This window comes from Hemiscyllium ocellatum, chromosome 7 (assembly GCF_020745735.1).
Source record: "Hemiscyllium ocellatum isolate sHemOce1 chromosome 7, sHemOce1.pat.X.cur, whole genome shotgun sequence".
Taxonomy (NCBI): Eukaryota; Metazoa; Chordata; class Chondrichthyes; order Orectolobiformes; family Hemiscylliidae; genus Hemiscyllium; species Hemiscyllium ocellatum.
In genome coordinates, this window is record NC_083407.1 from 37,385,788 (window position 1) to 37,409,401 (window position 23,614).

Sequence of the window (23,614 nt, forward strand, 5' to 3'; positions counted from 1 at the left end):
TTCTCAGAACAATTTCTCACATAAATGAATATTTGGGTCAGAGGGGTTAATTGGCATGGATTAACAATTAATACATTATTGAAAAAATATTATTCCTATTAACCAGTAGACTCCACTTTGTACGGTATGGTTAGTGTGAGTTTTGCAAGGGTAGGCTGGTTGGATGTAGTCGATGTCGAGAGTATGGTGCTGGAAATGAACAGCTGGTCAGGCAGCATCTGAGGAGCAGGAGAATCAATATTTCAAGCATAAGCTCTTCATCACAAGCACCACACTTCATCACAAGCATCTTAAGAACCACACACTTTACTCTGACCCCCAGCATCTGCAGTCCTCATTTTCTCCCTGGATGTCATCAATACGTTGCTTGTTATGCTGTTTGATATAACTTGACTGTCTTTGGGATTTGTGGTCTACAAACCTAGCATCATAGTAGCCGTGAAGTTTACATACAAAATTCTGCATTTGTGGGGTAGGCAGAAAATGATTTTGGCTTGATGGCAGTATGAAGTGGTACCACATGTATTGCATCTGCATAGTAACAGCTAACCTCACTTGTTTCCCATCTGCCTGTAGTTGAAAAACATAATACACGGTGTTATAAATGATCCTGTGATTGGACATCTGGATAATACTGATTATGTGAAGAATTACATTGAAAACTAATGGGTACCCTGTTCTTTGTGGACAGAAAGAACACATTCACGCATTGCACCTGTTTCAAATCAACAAAATAGTTGACTGCCATTCTCTTACGCATTTATCAGGACAATGCCTTGACCAACTAGATAGTATTTTTAATTTAACCAAAGCTTGGCAGTTTACTGTCAGTCAGTATTAACCAGTGAATTCTATCAGAGTTATTTAACAACTAATTTAAACTTTCTTCTCATAAATAAAAAGTACTATTTTTTCTTCACTTTGGCATTTCTTGTGATTTGCCTTATGAGTCATAAAAGAAAAGCTTTGACCAAATGTGCCCTATCGCAGCAATATTTATTCATATTGTAAACTAAATACATCAATGTGTTTCCCATGTTTAAAATTGTTAGATCATATTCAAAAGTTAGCAATTTAATATAGTTTTTGCAAATATGAAAAGATGTATCATAACTGAAAATAATATGATTATGTATATTAACTGAATTTTAACAAAGACGTAGTCAGGTTTTGCTAAAAGTCTGATATTGTGCATGCGGATTTACAGTTGTGTGTATAATCACAGTCAATAATCAATAAAATAAACCTGAATAAAAAATTTCCCCAGCATCAGTTAAAAGTAAAAACACAGTCTATGTGAAATTCCGTGTTTATTATCCTGGTTATGTTTTTTGACAGTCTTATTGTGCAGTGTTTGAAGTTTAGCAGAAAGAAAGAACAGTTAATCTAAACCAAATCTAAACCAAATCGAAACCAAATCTAAACTAGGGTGGCACGGTGGCACAGTGATTAGCACTGCTGCCTCACAGCACCAGAGATCCAGGTTCAATTCCTGCTTCAGGTGTCTGTGTGGGTTTGCTCCAGTTTCCTCCCACAGTCCAAAGATGTGCAGGTTAGGTGAATTGCCTGCAGTGTTAGGAGTAACTGTAGGGGTCTGGGTGGGTTGCTCTTCGGTGTGGACCTGTTGGGCCGAAGCAGGGGCACTGGGAATACGATAGGTGGAAGGAGATGAGGGTGATGGGCCGGAGAGGGGGTGGGGGCGGAGAGGTCGGGAAGAAGATTGCAGGTCAGTCCCAACCCCCGGATTCAGCACTGCCCTCTTGACCTGCAATTTTCTTCCCGACCTCTCCATCCCCACCCTCTCTCCGGCCTATCACCCTCACACTCACCTCCTTCCACCTATCATATTCCCAGTGCCCTTCCCCTAAATTTCCTCCCCACTACCCTTTACCTCAGCCTGCCTGGCACACCAGCCTCATTCCTGAAGAAGGGCTTATGCCCGAAACATCGATTCTCCTGCTCCTTGGATGCTGCCTGGCCTACTGTGTTTTTCCAGCACCACATTTTTCAACTCTGATCTCCAGCATCTGCAGTCCTCACTTTCTCCTTGTTGGGCCAAAGGGCCTGTTTCCACACTGTAGGGAACCTAATCTAATCTATTTATTGAGATTTAAGTAAAGATAGGTCAGAATATTATAAATTTCTAACTAATTGCTGTTAACGTTTCAAAACTGATGTTTGGTAAGCTTTGAGATGCCCAGAAAATTAAACAAATGTTTATCAAGTGGAGTTGAATCATGCAAATTAATTCTACTGGACAATATAAATGTTATCCCCAGACATAGAAAATCTTACATAGGTGCATAAAACTGGTCTGTAGTCATATGCATTTCAGTTCTTGATCCCTGTATCCAAAAAATCATTGAACAAATTGGACTTTAAAAGATATAAAAATGATGAGAATGAATAATTTTCATTATACTGTAATAAAAATCCTTGCTACTTGTCTTGCATGAATCAAAATTAGCTTTCCGTGAAGAAATTACGGTATTGATGCCAAATAAAAAATTGGCAATGAATGGTCATATCTCAAATCATCAAGATATCTCTACTGCAAGTTGATATTTTAAAAGCTCCAGAACTTAAATCCATGGACATTAATTTTCATCTTATTAAGAATTATTTTATAAGTTCAAGTGTAATTTAATGGATTCATTAGAAATATGGTGATAAAGACAACCTAAGAATTATTTGATCTTACTCTCAACCTCAACCAACAGATCTGAAGCAAAAATACATAATTAGCAAGAAAATTTGGAGTGAAGTTAAGTGAATCATGGCTAACTGACAGATATCAAATCAATAGCCAACTACTATTGCATGTATGTCACTGCTAAAAATAATTTACCATCTTCATCTCTTGAGCACAGAGGCTGGCATAGGCATTGAAGAAATTCAGTCTTCCGATTTTCTGGCGTTGTTTTTACAAAATCTTTTATATCCGTGAGGAAATTCAACAGAATTTCCCCATTTTTCTTTCCATCAATGAAATACTCAGTAACATCCAAGTCAGAGGAAATTGTATAGATCTGATGTTTTAGTTTCAATGCAACAAATACTTAGTAGACAAGGCACATTCTGACTGCAAAACAGGATCTACATTTTTTCCAAAGTAAATGATGTCTACTCTCATCTGTTAATAATATTGGAAATATAATTGAAAAATAAAATACATGTAGTATAGGTTTCTTCTACAAATTATTTGCCTGCATTTTGATAGAGTTTTCAATTATTCTTGCTTTCCAGGAAAGAAAATATCCTACTGAAATGTTTATCTGCTATTCTCACCAAAGAAAGACAGTGCATAACAGAAAGTGTTTGAATGTGTAATTCTGCCCCTTTACTCTGCCATCCTCACCGTCCAAGACCCTGAACATATCTTCTAGCTGAAGCAGCAAATTACATGTATTTCTTTCAAACTAGTCTACTGTATTAGCTGGTCATAATGCAATCTCCTTTACATTGGCAAGACCAGAGATAGACTGAATTACTGCTTTGCAGAACATAACTGCTCTGTCCGCAAGAATGACCTTGGTCTGATACCATCTGAGGAGAGAGAAACAACATTGATCTTTAGAGTCCAACACAAATCTTCCACAGGACTGAAGGGTCTGGAAAAGTGATAGTCTTTGTACTTATTGAGAAAAGAGGAAGGAGGAGCAAAATGGTAAATGCGCACGAACAAAAGAAAAAGGAGTGCTAATGGTCATGGAGAAGTGATCTACGATGTTAGTGAAGGATTAGTGTTAATGCTGAGTACTAATAGCAGAAAATTAGTCATCTCCATTGTAACAAACCCAGGCAAACAGATATTGAGATATAGTTGGAGAACAGGGCACTTAAGTTGGAGGACAGAATTCATATTCTGAAATTGTTGAACTCGATGCTGTGCTCTGAAGTCTGAAATGTCAGGAGAAAGTAATTGTTGTTCTTCCAGTTCGCATTAGGCTACTCTGGAACACTGCAGCAAGCCATGGACAGAAATTTGTATTGAAATTGCAAATGACCAAGGTCATTCTTGCGGACAGAGTAGTTATGTTCTGCAAAGCAGTTATTCAGTCTATCTCTGGTCTTGCCAATGTAGAGGAGATTGCATTATGACCAGCTAATACAGTAGACTAGTTTGAAAGAAATACATGTGAGTTGCTGCTTCAACGAGAAGATATGTTCAGGGCCTTGGATGGTGAAGAGGGCAGAGTAAAGGGGCAGAATTACACATTCAATAATTAAAAGTGAAGGTTTTATGGGGTTTGAAAATATGTTGGGAATGCTAGAGGGCTAGATCAGTGTGTCGCACAGGGAATGGTCTCTGTGGAATTCTGATGGCGGGCGTAGAGGAAGATATGTTTGATAGTGGTGCTGGAGCTAGTGGAAATAGGGGAAATAATGATCTGAAGGCAGAGGCTGGTGGGGTGAAAGGTGAGAGCAAGAAAACCCTGTGAAGGAGGGGAAGGGGTAAAGGAGATAGAAATGTGGGAAATAAGTCAAAAAATGGTTGAGGTGTCTTTTAGACATAGTGGTAGGGTGGGGGTATGGGATGGGCATTCTCAGTTTCAGGAAACAGAAAGACATATCAGAAGCATCCTTGTGTAAGGTGGCATCGTCAGAACAGATGATCCTCTGCCCCTGACAGTTTGCATCCCATGAAATTAAAGGGAGTGACTGAAGAGATTGATGATGCCTTGATAATCATCAATACTGTGAAACATCCATAAATTCTGGAATGATTCCTAGGACACTTATGAATGTCAGACCACTATTTAAGAAATGTGCGAGACAAAAACAGGGAACTACAGAACCATCATGGTAAGGAAAATGCTAGAATCCATTATAATGGATGTAATAAATGGACCCAAAAATTAGCTTATTGGGCATAGTCAACATGCATTTGTGAATGGTAGATCATATTTGAGAAACTTGTGGGAGTTTTTTTGAGGATGGTACTGACAAAAATGATATGGGGGAGCCTATAGATGTAGTAAATTCAGACTTTCAGAAGACTTTTGTTCAGGATTTCTAAAAGATGTTGCTCAGACAAATTAAATTGCATGGTATAGCAGGTAATGTACTCGCATGGATTGAGGATTGGCTAACAGAAAACAGAGGGTAAGAACACAGAGCTATATTGCGCTCTGGTGCACTATGACGTGTGTGTGTGTGTGTGTGTGCGCGCGCGCGCGCGCCATACACTTATTGTACCCTTTCCCAATCTGAAGTTAATATAAAGCTTAGCAGGAATGTATGTGTAAGGAAGATGTCAAATTATTTGAATTGATTTAGTTACTGCGTAAGAACATGGAAGATGAAAATTAACATTGAAAAATGGGAGATTATCTATTTTTCTTGTAAGAACTGATGTGCAAAGTATTTCTTACATAGTTGGAGGTTGGAAAGTGTAAAAGGACTTATGTGTCATTGTCAATAAATAACTGAAAGTTAAAATGCAATCGTAACAAGCTGGAATGTTAGTCTTTATTGCAAGAAGAATTGAGTACAGCAGAAGTGAAACCTTCCTTCAATTGAATAGGAGATCAGTTAGATCACACCAGGAAAATTGTGTGCAGTCCTGATCTTCTTTTCTCTAGGAAGTTATAATTAGCATAAAGGGGCTGCAACAAAGGTTCACCAGGCTTGTTTCTGAGATGTAAGGAGTTTCTTATGAAGAGAGTTGGGTAAATTGGGTATGTATTCTCAAGAGTTTCAAAGAATGTGAGGTAATTTCATTGGAGCTTGCAAAACACTTACCAAGATAGACATAAAGATTTTCTCCTGACTGGGGAGACCAGATTCCGAGGGCAGAATTGAAAATACCATTTAGGACTCAAATAATAAGATTTTTTTTACTCAGAGGATTGTGAACCTTTGTAATTTTCTACTCCAAATGGCTGTGGGAGTTAAGTTTTTGAGGAGATTTAAAATAGTGGTTGATAATGTTTTGATTATCAATGGTGTAAACGGTGTAGGTAAAGATATGTGGAGTGCATCTTCAGGTGACAATCAATCTTGACCATGTCATTTGTTCTTGCAGGTAGAATCTATATATCTCTGAGAAGCAGAAGTAATCCCAGGTGACTTTAAAAGAGGTAACTGCACTGCACCAAACACAAAGCTAACATATGACTTCATAAGCTACACAGGGACACTGAACTGAATTTCTCTCAACTTGCTTTATCAGTTCAATGTCAAACAATGTTTTACACAATGATGCTTTTTGCAACTTATGCTTGATAGAGCTCCGCGGCACTGGGTGCTTCAAGCCAGACGGGCCTTAATTGACACCTGATTTCAGTTGATGAGACCTGGGTGCAGTAATCGTTCATTGGCTCTAAAATTAGCTCTCAACCTGCAAACAGTTCTTTTTGGTTCTGAGAGGCAAATGTGCCTCTTGATGGTTTGATTTCTATTTGCTTCTGGTATTAGTGAATACAGGTGAATGCTTTGGACCATTTTAATCTTCCTGAATGTGACGGTTCAACATGGAACATGATATGAGGCAAGGCTGCATTGAGCACTGGGTAAAAAGTAAAAATGTGAAAAAAGGTATTAGCCATGCAACCTGTAGGTCACGAGAGGCATTTGTTTGTGGTTGCTATGCCGCTATGTTGCTGGTGATGGGTAATTCCAGACAGCTAATGCTTGACTCGGTGTAGTTTTGGGGATCAAAGATGGCATCAGCACCAAGAATCCCAGGATATCCCACCAGTGATGAATACGTCTGGCTATGGTAAATTGGAAAATCAGCTGCATCTGATGAGAGGGGTACTGTAAGTTTTTAAGGTGATAATTAAGTGAGAAAACCCATTAGGTCTTGCTAAGAGAAACGCTCCACAAAACTCAACAAAAATAAATAAAAATGGGAAGATTCAGCTCTCAGAGTTAAAGAAAAATAACACGCACAAACTATTGTTTTAGTTTCTCCAATCTCAGATATTTAGCCCAGAAAACATGCAACAACCCATGTGTTCTTTCTGTATATAATGCTTGAACACCCCATACTGTCTGGCATTGTCCTTTTTTAAACATAACATTCATTTTGAATTGACTCGATTGACTCTGCTTCATCTATAGTTTATGCAAAGAATTCCATATTCTATCAAGTGCTTTCTTTTTATAATCATTAATTATGTCGCTTCATGTTAACATCTCAATAATGGAAATATACTATCACTACTTATTTTTACACAACTGAAGATTATCAGTTTTCCTCTCAACTGCTGAAGAAAAAGTACTAAAGCCTTTCGTTCTAAATGTAAACCTTCATCACTATCACCTCCTGAATGAATGTGTGCTCTGCTTATTCTGTTGCTGTAATCTTTTGTAATAAAATGGCTCAGTATGTCCCAAATGTCTTGAGCGTAAGCTACTCAACATGTTTGTTCAAGTTCCATGTTGCATTTGGGAATCTGATATTACTGTGGTGTTGGGTAGTGGGTTGGGAAATGTTTATTGCCAGAAAGAATGTGCTGCTGATAACAGAAAATTTCCATGGCATAAGGGCATCTTATTTCATTTGAAATGTCTGGGAAATATGCATGGCAAATCATGGATTTGGATTTAAAGAAACCTTCTTGAAACTTTTATTGCTGCACCTACATTCTCAATTAGCCAACAATGTTACAGTTACAGAACCATCTCTAAGTGCCTAAAATATACTTAAACTGTAGACAACTTACCATTTCTAACGTATACTCTACGAATATAAGATAATTGAGGGCTAGTTACTAAAAGATGAAAGGTGAACATTGCTGCTTATTCCAAAATCCAACATTGTTGCAATTCTCTGTTTAATCTAACTCCACTAGTCCTTACCTTCCACCCCACTAATCTCTGTATGCATTGCATTATTCTCCACCATTTCTGCCACCTCCAGTCAGACTCCACTACCTGAGATATATTTCCATTCCCACCTCTATCTGCATTCTGCAGAGACCATTCCCTTCGCAACTCCCTCGTTAGGTCCATGCACCCACCAACCCACCCTCCACTCTTGGCAACTTTCATTGCCACTGCAAGAGATGTAAAACCTGCGCCCATACCTTCCCCTTGCCTCTGTCAAAGACCCCAAAGGATCTTTCCATATCCATCAGAGAATTTCTTGCATATCCAAACACCTCATCTGCTGTGTCCGTTGCTCTCGATGTGGTCTCCTCAAAATTGGGGAGACAGGATGCCAACTCGCAGAATGTTTCAGGGAATATCTCTGGGACACATGCACCAAACAACCTCACTGCCCTGTGGTCTACCATTTCAATTCCCCCTCTCACTCCCCAAAAGACATGGAAGTCCTAGGTCTCCTCCACTGCCAAATCCAAGCCCCCTGATGCCTGGAGGAAACATGCCTCAGCTTCACCTTGGGACCCTCCAATCACATAGCATCAATGTTGACATCTCTAGTTTCCTCACCTCCGCTCCCCCACCTCATCCCAGATCCAACCTTCCAACCACGCTCTTGAACTGTCCTACCTGTTCATCTTCCTTCCCACCTATCTGCTCCACCCTCCCTGCATGTGCAGTCCTCACTTTCTCTTAATATAAGATAACCAATCTTTATGTACTCAGCATTTATTTTTACTCTGTTCCTGGAACCAATCCTTTCATTGTAATTTTTTTTTGTTTGCACATGTAACACACTGTATTTTACTAACCTTCAGGAAGATAATAAATGGCAGAGATAAAAAGCTTTTAACCTGTAGAAGCCTTTGGAAATATTTGGTGGTATCGTATAGATTTTCCACAAAAATAACATCAAGACAAGAAAAAAAAGGTTTCATTCAAGCTAAATAATTATCCCAAAATTGAATAGTTTTATTAATAACTGCAGGTTATGAATATTGTGTATTTTACTTTACTAGAGTAAACATGAGAAAAATTAATTCAGAATTAAGAACATAGATTGCAAGAGAACTATCTAGAAGAAACAATACAGAAAGAAACTTCTGTCTCATGAAAACAATCTTATTTCACTTGTCACAGGATATTTTGGAACTACAGAATGCACATCTATCTTTAAAAGCTGGATTTTAATGAAATACTGTTTTATTTAATGTAAAAAAGGAAAATAGAACAGTGTAAAGTGTCTGAAGAAGTCATATAAGACTTAGTTAAAAATCTCACAACACCAGGTTATAGTCCAACAGGTTTATTTGGAAGCACTAGCTTTGGGAGCGCTGCTCTTTCATCAGATGTTTGTGGTGTATAAGATTGCAAGACACAGAATTTATAGCAAAAGTTTACAGTGTGATGTAACTGAAATTATATGCATTGTTTGTTCAGTCTCTAATTTTTCAGAATGAACATATTGGTTTTAGTTCTTTCATATATAAATTGTGGAACTTTTTAAAAGTTACATTCTCAAGTGAACTTTAACAACTGGTGTCATGTCAGCCCAAATAATGTATTGAAGGTGTGAGGTGCCCTGGGAGAGACTATCTGTGCCACAATGTTCAGACTGATTCTCATCTAAAAAATGGATTTACGGAATCTTACATGGATTTGAGCAAAATAAAATGTACTTCTCCAAGTACAAATTCACCCCACAAACTTGTGTGTGTGTGCGCGCGCGTGTGTGTGTAGTGCATTGGGGTCACCTGTAATGCGACATGAACCCAAGGTCCCGGTTGAGGCTATCCCCATGGATATTGAACTTGGCTAGCAGCCTCTGCTTGGCCACTTTGCAATGTTGCTGGTCCCGATGTCTTGCCTTGGAGGACGGTCACCTGAAGGTCCGAGGTCGAATGTCCCAGACTGCTGAAGTGTTCTCCGTCTGGGAAGGAACACTCCTGCTTGTTGATTGTTGTGCATGTTCATACAGTTTTTGAGCAAAATAAAATGTAATTCTGCAAGTACAAATTCGCCCCACAAACTTATATGTGTGTGTGGTGTGTGTGTGTGTGTGTGTGTGGGGGCAGCCGGGGGAGGGTTATGAGTGTCTGTGAGAGAACGTGTGAATGTGAATGTAAAGGGATATAAGTCTGTGAGAGGGTGCTTATGTGCGTGTGACTGTAGGAGTGTATGTGTGAGCATATCACAACAATCAACAGACAACAGGCATCTCCAAATCAATACTAGACTTGAAACATTAACTCTGTTTCTCTCCACAGATGCTGCAAAATCACCTGAGTTTCTCCTGTATTCTCTGTGGTTGTTACAATATAATGGTAATTTCTTCCCCTACTTCTAGATGTTGGTGTATGCTGGGCAACTGCTTGTTGAAGTTGACAAGCAACACAATGAGTTAAGTGACCTTTAGGTAGAATACCTCCCTGTGTGCTAGTTGGAAAGTTTTCAATTACCTGGATCATGTGAATGAAATTAAATATTTGGTTTTCTTTCCTCCCTTTGCTTCTGATATTCTTCTGAGTGCATTTGGTGCCACATGAAGGAGGTATTAAGGTCCTGACACTTTCATAAGTTCAACAAAAAGACAGAATTAGAAGGAATTCGTTTTCATTCATAAAGTGCTTGGAAATAGTTTTGTTTTTGCTATTTCATTACATTCAGGCACACATTTTATTGATGTGGTATGTGTGCTATGCCTGAATGCAGCACTTCATACATTGTTTGTTAATGCTCCATCCTAAGCTGCTTTTCATTGCCTGACATTTTCAGAAGGAGGGTGAGGAAACAGTCTATGTCAACCACAATAGGAATCAAACCTGTGTTTTTCTGAACTATTCGAATTACCTGCATTACTCTGAATCATATGTTGACCATCTAGCCAACTTAATTAACTGGTCAGCCCTGAGATACAAGTCTCTATCTTATATTTCCCCTATCACCTTAAACATATGTCCTTGAGTTCTGGACTCCCACACCCCAGGGAAAATACCTTGTCTATTTATCCTATCCATGCCCCGCATGATTTTACAAACCTCTAAAAGGTCACCTCTCAGCTTCCGATGCTCCAGGGAAAAAGCCCTAGCCTCTCCCTATAGATCAAATCCTCCAACCCTGGCAACATCCTTGTAAGTCCTTTCTGAACCCTTTCAAGTTTCACAACATCCTTCAGACAGGAAAGAGAACAGAATTGCAAACAATATTCCAAAACTGGCCTAACCAATGTCCTTGTCAGCACCAGCATGACCTCCCAAATCTTATACTCAATTCTCTGAACAATAAAGACAAGCACACCAAACGGCCTCTACACTATCTTATCTTCCTGTGACTACTTTCAAGGAACTATGAACCTGCATTCCAAGGTCTCTTCGTTCAGCAACACTCCATAGGACTTCACCATTAAGTGTACAAATCCTGTTCTGATTTGCTTTACCAAAATGCAGCACCTCACATTTATCTAAATTAAACTCCATCTATCACTCCTCAGCCCGCAATTTATGAAGACTGGTACAATTACAGCATTTAAATGGCATATGGATGGTTGTATTAATAAGAAGGATTTAGAGGGATATGAGCCAACTGCTGGCAAATGGGTTTCAATTAGTTTGGGATATTTGGCTAGCATATACAAGTTGAACCGAAAGGCTTTTCTTTGTGCTGCACATCTCTATGACGATGATTTTAAGACCGTACATTGGTATGGAAAAAGAAAAAAAACAATGAAGCATGTAGTTTACAGTTCAATGTGATGTATAAACTATTGAAAATCATTAATTGCTTTGTCAAATAGTTTGCATCATCCATCACAAAATCAAGTTACACAATGGATTTGAAATGAAGAGAAAATTTGTAACAGCAGGCACTGAGAGTACAGAAATTCCTTAGGCAGGCCGTTATTTTCAGCTGAGAAGGAGGTAGATGAAAATGCTCTCTCTCCCCACTATTTTAGGTGACCACAGTCAGCTTTCGCTGAACATAACAGCTCTCTTTGAAAAATCCATTGACTAGTCTCACTCTCCTGGTCTTCTCCTATAGCCCTGAATTGTTTTTTTCCATTTTCAAGCATTTATCCAATTCACTTTCGAAAGTTTCTATTGAATGTGTTTTCAACACCTTTCAAAAAGTGCACCTCAGATCATTTTAATTCAATGCCTGTCAATCAAACTGTTATCAAATCATACGTGTGAAAGCTGTCCAAAGGGCAGCTACTGTTAGAAGCTGCTTGGATATCATTTGCATTTGCAATTTTCCTTCTCACCTCTAAAGTGATGGACTGGATTTTATATTTTCCAGCAGGGTGAGGGAAGTGAATGGGAATCAGAGACTTGCTTGCATGCCATGTCTGCTATCTGACCATGTTCAGTCAAGTATTGGATAATCAGTGGTTATCTTGTGGAAAGAAAGCTAATGAAAGGTCCAAAAGAAACTTGTTTCCTCACCACAAGTCTTCCCTTTTGCACCCTTTCAATGTTGCAGTTATTATACCTGCCTTGCAAGCCGCAATATAGTCAGCTCTTGTGACTATGAACCCCACAACAAGTATTAATGGTATTCAGTTTTTTGTTGCTACAACATTTGATGTGGAATATGAATCACACCTTGCTGAGACACATACTTTATGGAGAACTAGTATTTTAGTTTGGGACATCAGCAGAAGAATAATGCTTAGCTCATGATGAGAATTGTAAAGGTTGCCTGTTTTCAGATTCAATTGTCTACTTTTCATTAAAGATGCAAAAATGAACTAAAGCATGGCATTAAAAATGTACAGATGTTCTCAACTTCCCCAATAGAATCTGTTACATTAAACCACAAAGGGTGGCAGATCTTGTCCACCGCCAAACCTTTTTCTGCCTGACCCCTAACAAATGCAGAGAATAATGAGAACTTGTGGATAATTGACTTGTTAAACATTACAATAGCTCATCAATTAATTATTTTTAAGAGGGTGGGCAGACAGCAGATTTAGCACCCAACTCCCAATTTGCCACAAAATCCTGATAATACAGACATCACCTCCAGCCATAGTTCAGCTCAGAAATGGATTTAACTGAGTTTGATCTTTCACTTTTAGTTCAGAATGTTAGTGCTCCTTAACATTCTGGACTCGTCCCATCTGCTTCTTTTTCTGTTTATTCTTTCCCATCAATCTTGCACTCTCTAGTCTCACTCCAGTGTACACAATAAAACTCATCCACAGGATTGTTTGATTGAAGTTAATAAGCATTGGTGTTATGGACTAGGCCAGAACACTCAAAACATTCTCAAGCAGGCAGCCCAGATCATAACTTTGCAATTTGTTTCAGTAAGTGTATAGTGAAAATTACCCGGAATAATTTAGCTAGTTTGACTACCAGGATTTAAAACAAACAACAATGTATTCACAAAATTACACGATTAAACACAAAGAACAGAATAAAGAATCCATACAGAACTCAGTCTATTCAATTCAGACTTAATTATGCTGTTCCAAATATACACAACTGTCCCAAAAGCAAACCCATTAAACACATTAAAAATGAAACAAAGGCTTACAGGTTGAAGTTAGGAGGGCAGAAGGTGAGAGAGTCTAGCAGCCTGTTTCCATACAGCCCACTGTTGAATCCCCTCTAGTTCTGGACTAAACTGCTCTTCTGGAGAGCTGGCCATGCCAGCTTGACTTATACAGGTTACTCCTATAAACATAAAAGCTTTGGCCTAAGACTCATCTGTTGCAAATAAACAAAAAGGGCTTTCATCCCTGTATCAGAGCCCGGAAAGTTTTATGACCTCTCTGAAAAAAAAATCAAGGATACAGTATCCTTGAGAAAAGGAACAGCTTTTAGAGAAAAAAGGACCAGCTTTGTGACACTTAACAACATGCATGGCCATGCCCCCTTGACCTATACAGGTTACTTCTAAAAACATAAAAGCTTTAGCCTAAAGACTCATCTGTTTACAGAAAAATAAAAAGGTCTTTCATCTCTATACCAAACCCAGCTGTTTCGGAGCCCAGAGTGTTTTATGATGTCTCTGAAAAAAATCAAGGGCACAGTATCTTTGAGAAAAGGAACAGCTTTTAGAAAAAAAAGACCAGCTTTGTGACACCTCCTCCCTTGCAAAAATGAACTACCATATCCAAATATGGCTTCATTTTTAAAACCCTTAAAAAAACTGGTTAGTAGTCTAAAACACATATACACTATACTAACTATACACATGCAAACATGCACAACCATATACAAATTCAGGCCATGGCACACCCGCCACCGAATGCCTCTGTATCTCATCCGAGTCTCAATAACGCATCAGCAATCCACTTGCGCAATCTGCCACATGTACAAGTGTCAAATTGAATGGCTGCAACAACAAGCTCCATTTAAACAGTCTGGCATTTTTGTCCATGAATTTCTCCACAAATGTCAATGATCAGTGTATACAATTGTCTCAGATGCACTGCTGATATTATAAACACAGAAATATTGTAATGCTCACACCAAGCTCGAAGTATCTTTCTCCACCATTGAATATTTCTGTTGATGAATGTTCAACATCCTGGAAAAATGCTCGATGAGTCTTTCTATTCCGTCGTCATCCTCCTGCAGGATCACCGCACCGACACCCACATCACTGGCATCGATAGCCCACCTTGAAAGCCTTTGTGGAATCAGGTGTGGCTAACACTGGGGCAATGCTTTACAAAGTTTTTAGGCTGTCAAATGCCTTTTGACAGTCCACTGTCCTTTTTTGACGTCTTTCCCTTTTTTAACAATTCGATGAGTGGAGCAGCCACACTACTAAAATTTGTCATAAACTTTCGGTAAAATCCATTTAATCTCAGGAACCGTAGTACTGCTCTTTTCGTCAAGAGTGTGGGAAGTTCCTCCATTACTTTCATTTGCATCCTGTGGGGCCATTTGTCTGTGTCCAATAACATGGCCCAAGACAGTGACTTGGGCTTTGGCAAATTCAATTTTAGCTAGGTTTACCACCAAACCTTCCTTCTGAAGTCGATTGAACAGGTCCAATAGATGCTGTAAATATACCTTCCATGAGTGACTAAAAATCACCAGTTCATCAATGTAAACATACAGTTAGGTAACCCAGCATTAAACTTATTAGTTAATCTCTGAAATATAGCCAGAGTTTTTCATACCAAATAGCATGACTTTGAACTAATATAGTCCATTTGGCATGACGAAAGCTGAAATTGCCTTTGCTCTCTCTGACAGAGGCACTTGCAAGTCTGAGCAAGTCTAACTTAGAAATGTGAGTTACTTGTCCCACTTTTTTGACACAGTCCTCCAACCATGGAATTGCATATACATCAGGCTTTGTAATAGTGTTGACTTTGTGATAGTCCACAATAACCATTGGGTACTATCTGGCGTTGACACCATACTATGGGTGAGCTCCAGTCACTCTAACTCACTTTGATTATGCCACCTTAGAACATGCATTTTATCTCATGCTGAACCTGTGCCAACTTGAGAGGGTTATGCCGATAAGGATGTTACTTAATTGGAACAGAATCTCCTATATCTACACCATACACGATTAGGTTAGTACTTCTCAGTTTATTTCCATGTATCTCCCCATATGATCGTAACAATTCTTTCAGGTCATTTTGATTTTCTTGTGAAAGTTAACTCAATAATTATCCCAATTTTTGAGAACTTCCTCATTGTCCAATTTGATTTGAGGAACGTCCAATTCAGAACTTGGTTCTTCCTTCTGTGCTGTAATCATGAATGTTTTGTCCTCTTGCTTTCCTTCCCAATCAAAGTAGTTTTTGAGCATATTCACATTGCACACTCTGTGAGATTTCTTCCGGTCTGGACTCCTTATCAAGTAGTTCACCAGACTTAATTTATTCTCGATTTGATATGGTCCACTAAATCTTGGTTTTAAAGGCTCACCTATCACTGCAAGTAAAACCAATACCTTATCCCCAACTGCAAAATTACAAATTTGTGATTTCTTATCCACTTGCTATTTCATTTTATGCTGTGATACGTTTAAATACTCTCTAGCCAACTCTCCAGCTCTATTTAGTCATTGTCCAAAATTTGACACATAGTCCAAATGTGTGGTCTCTGAATTCTGGCTTATTAATTTCCTCTTAATCAATTTTAACGATCCTCTTACTTCATGCCCAAAAATGAATTTAAATGGACTGAATTTGGTCAATTCAGTTGATGCATCTCTGATTGCAAAAAGTACAAACAGAATTCCATTATCTCAATCATCTGGATAATCCTGACTATAAGCTCTCAACATGGTCTTTTATATTTGATGCTATCTCTCTAGTGCTCCCTGCAATTCTGGATGTTATGCAATCCATTTGAATTGCTTTATTCCCAAGTTATCCATAACCTCCTTGAATAGCTCAGATGTGAAGTTTTATCCTTGATCTGATTAGATCTCTACTGGTTCCTTAAATGCTGGAATAGGTATTAAAGGTGCAGGTTTTATTAGTGCCTGTGGTTTTCTGATTAGCTGACATGTATGATACGTCTGGCAAAATTCAACTACACCCTTTGTGTAGTCCAGGCCAGTAAAAATGTCTTTGTATTTTATCCTGTGTTTTCCTCACTCCTAAATGACCTCAAAGCGGTAGCTCATGCACCACTCACATCACCTCCTTTCTCTACCCAACTGACAAAACAATTAGATGAATCTCTGTCCATTTCTCATCTGCTTGAATATGTGATGGTCTCCATATCCTCATTAAGGCATCATTTGTTAAGTAATAACACACAGGATGCATTTGCCCCCTTTTTCTGTATATGCCTTTTGATATAACTATTATAAATTCTCATATTTCTGCTGTAACTCAATAAGCTTAGAAAGGCTAAAGATATTTATATGTTTACCTACTCGCTCTTGCTCTGTCCCACTTATCTGATCAAAAGAAGTCCCTGATAAAATGATGTTAGCTTCCTTAAATATGCCTTGTGATCTCTCCTGCTTCAGCCCTGATAAGCTATGTTAGCTTCCTTAAGTGTGCCTTTTGTTCTCTCCTGCTTCAACTTGTTCCTTTGTGATCTTCTGACCACACAATCTGGGAAATTTCCTGAATAGACGTCCTACATTTCTTCATTTGTCTGCGTCTCCACAAGCTTTTCAACTAGAGTAGGCAGCATATCTACCAGAGAATCAGCTATATCATTTGCAAGGACAAATTGTATTCCTGGAGCTGAGAGTTTGTCCAGTGCTCCTCTACAAATTCTCCACTCTTCTCTGGACTCTCTGGCCTCACTTTATGTAATTGAGCACTTTTTGTTTCACCATGAATTCCTATTACCAGTACCTTCTCTGGCAATCGTTCTTCAGGAGTATATATCTCCTCATCCTTCAGCTTCACAGACTGAAAGGATCCTGTGTCCTTTCATATTGTAACCTCTGTACCTGCTACTCCTGGCCTTGCATGTATACTTTTAAAGCAGATCTGGCACTTCCTTCTTAACAAACCTCTGATCGTTTTGTACACTCTGAGGCAATTGTCTAACTTCTCTTGTGCTTTTTGTTACTAGTCCAACAAAACTCGTGGACTTGTCTGGTTTTCTTACATCTGGCTTTCTACAAGCAACCAACACTGTGATGTCATGTGTCCCGCTTTATTTTTATGAAAACACCGGAGCTTTTTAACTCATTTGTCCCCCTCAAGGATTTCTTTTTTACTCTTTGGTAAGTTTTCCTTATGATCTTCACTGAGATCTACCTTTCCCTTTCCATGTGAGGATTTCACTTTGCCCTAGTTTCTATCCCTCATGGAAATTGATTCTGGAAGCCAAACCGTGATTTATGGACCAGCTCACAATCATCAGCCCCTTCCTATTCTAACCTTGCTATTTTAACTCTCTGCTCTTCCACATGAGTCTGTGCTGCTTCAGGCAGTGATTTTTTAAAGTCCTCCAAACTAATTACCGCTCTAAGGGCATCGTAGGTTTGCTCTATTTTTAAAACTTTTATCCACCTATCAAAATTACTTTGTTTGATCCTTTCAAACTCAATGTAGGTTTGACCAAGGACCCCCTTTAGATTCCTGAAATGTTGTCTTTCGTTTCTGGTACAAGTTGATATGCAATTAAAATGGCTTTTTCACCTCCTGTTACTCCCCAGATACCTCCTCTGATAGTGATGCAAAGACTTTACTACACTACGTGCAAGTTTTGTCTTGATAAACAAAACCCACATGATCACTGACCACTGCATCTGTTTAGCCACTTTTTCAAATGAAAAAGGCTTCCACGTTTTCTCATCAAATTTAGGCAATGCTTGAACATACTTACATAGATTCTCATGAGGCTTTCCTTCAGCCTTCATCTCCATCCTTTTAAGCTGACTTTCCTTTTTAAGTTCTGGATTTGTGGTGCTGGAAGAGCACAGCAGTTCAGGCAGTGTCCGAGGAGCAGTAAATCGATGTTTCGGGCAAAAGCCCTTCATCAGGAATAGCTTTTTAAGTGTCAGTTTCTGAAGTTCAAAGTCTCTCCCTTTTTCTTTCTCTTCTGCTAAAGCCCCTTGTTCTTTTTCTTTCTCTTCTGCTTTTAATTGTAACTCAAGCGGTTTCATTTCTGCTGCCCTCTCCTTATGTCTTGCCTCTGGCTCAAGCTACTTCATTTACAATTGAATTTTTGCCATCCCTACAGATTCTGATGGTTTCTCCAGCAATTTTAAATGCTGAGCTACTGCTGAAATTATCTCTCCTTTCCTCACAGAAGCAGACAGATGCAATCCCAGCTGGTTTGCTCATTCCTACAGCTTGGTCTTATTAACCTTTTGCAAAATTTCCAAAGTGACTGCCTCCACTTCCAGAAAACTCTTGGTGACTTAAAGAGCCATTATTATCGCAAGCTTTGTCTACCCAACCCGACCAACACCTGAACTAAAGACACTAGCACTGACCACTCGCTGTTTATAATCCTGCAAAGAGCACCCAATCTGTTATGAACTAGGCCAGACCACTCAAAACATTCTTAAGCAGCCAGCCCAGACCATAATTTTGCAATTTGTTTCATTAAGTGTACAGTGAAAATTACCTGGAGTAAGTTAGCTAGGTTGACTATGAGGTATTAAAATAGACAACAATTTATTTACAAAATTACACAATGAAACACAAAGAACAGAATAAAGAACCCTTACAAAACTCAATCTATCCAAACTAGACTTAATTATGCTGTTCCAAATATACACAACAGTTCCAATAAGCAAACACTTTAAACACAGTAAAAATGAAACAAAGGCTTACAGGTTGAAGTTAGAAGGGCAGAAGGTGAGAGAGTCTAGCAGCCTGTTTCCACACAGCCCACTGTTGAACCCCTCTAGTTCTGGACTGAACTGCTTAGGCAGAGAGCTGACCATGCCCGCTTGTCTTCTATAAACATAAAAGCTTTGGCCTAAGACTCATCTGTTGCATATAAACAAAAAGGCCTTTCATCTCTGTAACAAACCCAACCGTTTCAGAGTCAGGAATGTTTTATGACCTCTCTGAAAAAAATCAAGGACACAGTATCATTGCGAAAAGGAACAGCTTTTAGAAAAAAAGGATCAGCTTTATGACACTTAACAACATGCATGATGAGGTAATCATAGATATTTAAAATTCAAAATGGGACATTTACTTTCTCAGAAAAAAATGGTTCCCTTACCTTTACAATTGGTCACTATCACTAGTTTTGAGATTGTCAAAAAGATAAAGATGTTTTATTTACATTGCCACAAACCAATCAGACTAAATGGGTGTTTTCAGCTGGACACTCATATTTCATGTAAGTATTTAAGTTTAAAAATAAACTATCTTTGTGTTTGGAGATATGCTCAGGATTAAGCTCCACCACTTTATTTTGAATTATAGGACCTGGATATTTAGATTGAATTCTGTCAGGTTTTTCTAAGTCTAATGACCTGAATTGAAAAACAGAACATTTATGAATTCTTCTTTCTACTTGAAGTAATTAGTTTATGTTAAAACTGCTCAAAATTTAATTGTTCATGTATATTGTGTACCTTTCTTTATAATTTTCTTTTACCTCTCAAAGTAATTTTCATTGAACTGCAAACATTTCTATTTTTTTGAAAACAATATTACTAAACTGTTTACACTGAAGTTTGGATTGGGCCAATGGTAATATAAGTCAAGATAGTGAGTGCCTTGAAGGGGAACCTACAAGTGTTGGTGCTCCTATGTAGCTGCTGCCAACATCCTCCTAGATGGAAATGGTCAGGCGTTTGAAATATGCTGTCTTAGTATCATTAGTGAATTTGTGCAGTACATCTTGGAGATAGCTGCTACTTAGCATTGATAATAGAGGGATGGATGTTTATGGATGTGGTGCCAATAAAGTCAGCTGCTTTATGGAGATTACCATTTTTTCAGTTTCCCAGATTCAAAATCCCCATACTCCCTGCCAAATGGAATTCTGGATCTACATAAAACACAGTGGTATGAGAAGGCAACTCATGACCAGCTTCTCAAGGGCAACTAGAGATGGATAGTGAATGCTGGACCAACCAGTGACACCCCATACATCACAAATGCTTTTATTAAAAATGTGGAGTGTAGGCCAGGATGTCATGAAGCAGGTTAGGTGTAGTGGTAATGTAGTGGTAATATCATCAGACTGGTAATCCAGATCTCTAGGTTAATAGTCTGGGGACATGGATTTGCATCCTGCCATGGCAGATTGTGAAATATGCATTCAATAAAAATCTGAAGTAAAAAGCTAGCCCAACTATGACCATACTTGGTTGTTGTAAAACCCCTTAAAAAAATAGCAATAGGAATAGACCATATGACCACTCAAGCCTAATCCACTGTTCAGTGGGAATCATGGCTGATCTGACACTCTTTAATTCCACTTTCCAGCATTTTCCCCATAAGCTTTGATTCATCTACTTACCAAGAATGTGTCCATTTTCATCTTAAATATACACCAGGATACTGCCCCCACAACTCTTTGTGGCAAAGAGTTCCAAAGACTCTCAACCTTCTGAGAGCAAAAGTTCCTCTTTATCTCAGTCTTAAATAAGCACCCCTTTATACTGAGACTCTGCCCTCTGGTCCTAGATTCTCCCATGAGGGGAAACATCATCTCAGCTTTTACATTGTCAAATCCCTTAAGAATCCTATAAGTTTCAATAAGATCACCCCTCATGTTTCGAAACTCCAATGAGTAGAATTCCAACCTGTTCAGCTTTCCCTCATAAGACAAAATATTCAGGGATCATTCTAGTGAATCTTCTCTGTCTCCAAAGAAATGATATCTTTCCTTAAATAATGTGGTCTCACCAGCACCTTGTACAATTGCAGTCAGACTTGTCTACTCTTATACTCCAAATTCCTTGAAATAAATGTCAACATTCCATTTGCCTTCCTGATTACCTACTGTATCTCTGTGCTAGCTTTCTGTGTTTCATTTCAGTCCCTTTCTGTTACAGCTTTCTGCAGTTTCTTTACCTTTTAAACAATACTCTGATCTTTTAGTTTCCCTGCTAAAGTGAACAATGCCACATTTTATCAATATCTATCGATTACGTTATGCATCCTGTCTTTCCACCTGTTTTTGTATCATCTGCAAATATGGCCACAGTACATTCACTTCCTTCCTCCAAGTCATTAATAGATATTGGACATAGTTTTGTTCCAGCACTGATCTCTGTGGAACCCTCCTGGTCACGAGTCACCAAACTGAAAAAGAATTCCTTATTCACACACACTGCTTCATGCACATTAGTCAATTCTGTATCCATGCCAATACACCTCCTTCACCACCTAGGGTTCTTAACTCATTACTTAACCTACGTGCCCCTCTATCCACTCTGGTAGAGAGTGAATGAATCAAACATGATTTTCTTCATTTGATGCCAACAGACTCTGCTTAATTAGGTTATGATTTTCCAAATGTGTTGCTGTTATTTCCTTAGTAATTGATTAAAACATTTTTCCTGTAATAGTTGTTAGACTAACTGTCCTATAGTTACCCACTATTTACCTCTTTCCACTTTTGAATAGGGTATCACGTTGGCTGTTGATATGACTCCAGAATTTAATAACTATTAATCTAGGAACTCAGCTAATGTTCTGGGGACCTGGGATTGAATCCCAAAATAGCAGATGGTGGAATTTGAATCCAAAGAATTTGGAATGAAGAATATACGGATGACCATGTAGGAAAATAATCATCTGGTTCACTGATGTTCTTTAGGGAAGGAAATCTGCCATCCTCACTTGATCTGGCCTATATATGACTTCAGACCCATAGCAATGTGTGACTCTCAATAGCTCTCTGAGATGGACCAGCAAACCATTCAGTTGGACCAAACACTATAAAGTCTCAAAAAAATGAAACTGGATGAATCATCGGGCATTGACCTAGGCACCGGAAAAGACAAAGGCAAAAACAGCTCTGTCAATCCTGCAAGGTCATCCTTAGTAACATCTGGTGTTTGGACGAAAATTGGGAGAGCTGTCTCACAGACTAGTCAACCACCCCCTGACATACTCATACTCACAGAATCACACCTGACAGGTAATGTCCCAGATACCATCATCACCATTCCTAGATATGTATTGTCTCATTGAAGGACAAACCTGGCAGAGGTGGTGGCACAGAGGTATACAGTCAAGAGAGAGTTACCCTGGGAAGCCTCAACATTGACTCTGGACTCATGGCTTCACGTTAAACGGGGACAAGAAAACATCTAGCTGATTACCATGTACTCTTCTCCCTCAGATGATGAATCAGTACGCCTTCATGTTGAACAACACTTAGAGGAAGCACTGAGCATTGCAAGAGCACAAAAATATATACTGGGTGGGGGATTTCAATGTTCACCACTAACAATGGCTCAGCCGCAGCACTACAGATTGAGCTGGTCAGGTTCTAAAGGACATAGCTGCTAGACAGAGTCTGAAGCAGGTAGTGAGAACACCAACAGGACAGAAAAGCATACTTGACCTCATCCTTATAAATCTGCCGGCTGCAGATGCATCTGTCCATGACAGTACCAGTAAGAATGACCTCCACACAGTCCTTGTGGAGACAAAGTCCTGCCTTCAGCATGAGAATAGCCTCCATCATGTTGTGCAGCATTATCACGGTGCTGAATGGGATAGACTTCAAATAGCTGTAGCAACTCAAGACTGGGTCTCCATGAGGTGCTATGGACCATCAACAGCAGGCATAATTGTACTCCACCATGATCTGTAACCTCATGGTCCGGCATATTCCCCATTCAACTATTACTGTCAAGCCAGGAGATCAATCATGAGTCAATGGTGAATGCAAGAGGGCATGCTAGAAGTAGCATCAGGCATATCTGAAGATGAGGTGTTAACTTGGTGAAGCCATTGAATAGGACTAGTTGCATGCCGAACAAGATAAGCAGTAAGTGAGAGACAGAGCTAAGTGATCCCACAATCAACAGATCAGACCTAAGGTCTGCAGTCCTGCCACATCCAGTCATGAATGCTGGTGAACAACTAAACAATTCACCATTCCACAAGTATCTCCATCTTCAATAAAGGAAGAGCCCAGCACATCAGTGCAAAAGATAAGGCTGAGGTTTTTGCAGCAGTCATCCACCAGAAGTGCAAAATGGATGACCCAACTCAGTCTCCTCCAGTTGTCCCCAGCATTACAGATAGCAGACTTCAGCCAATTTGATTCACTCCAAGTGATATCAAAAAATAGTTGGAGACACTGGATATTGCAAAAGGTTAGGGGCCCTGACAATATTCCAGCAAAAGCACTGAAGACTTCATGCTCCAGAACTTGCTGCTCCATTACCAAGCTGT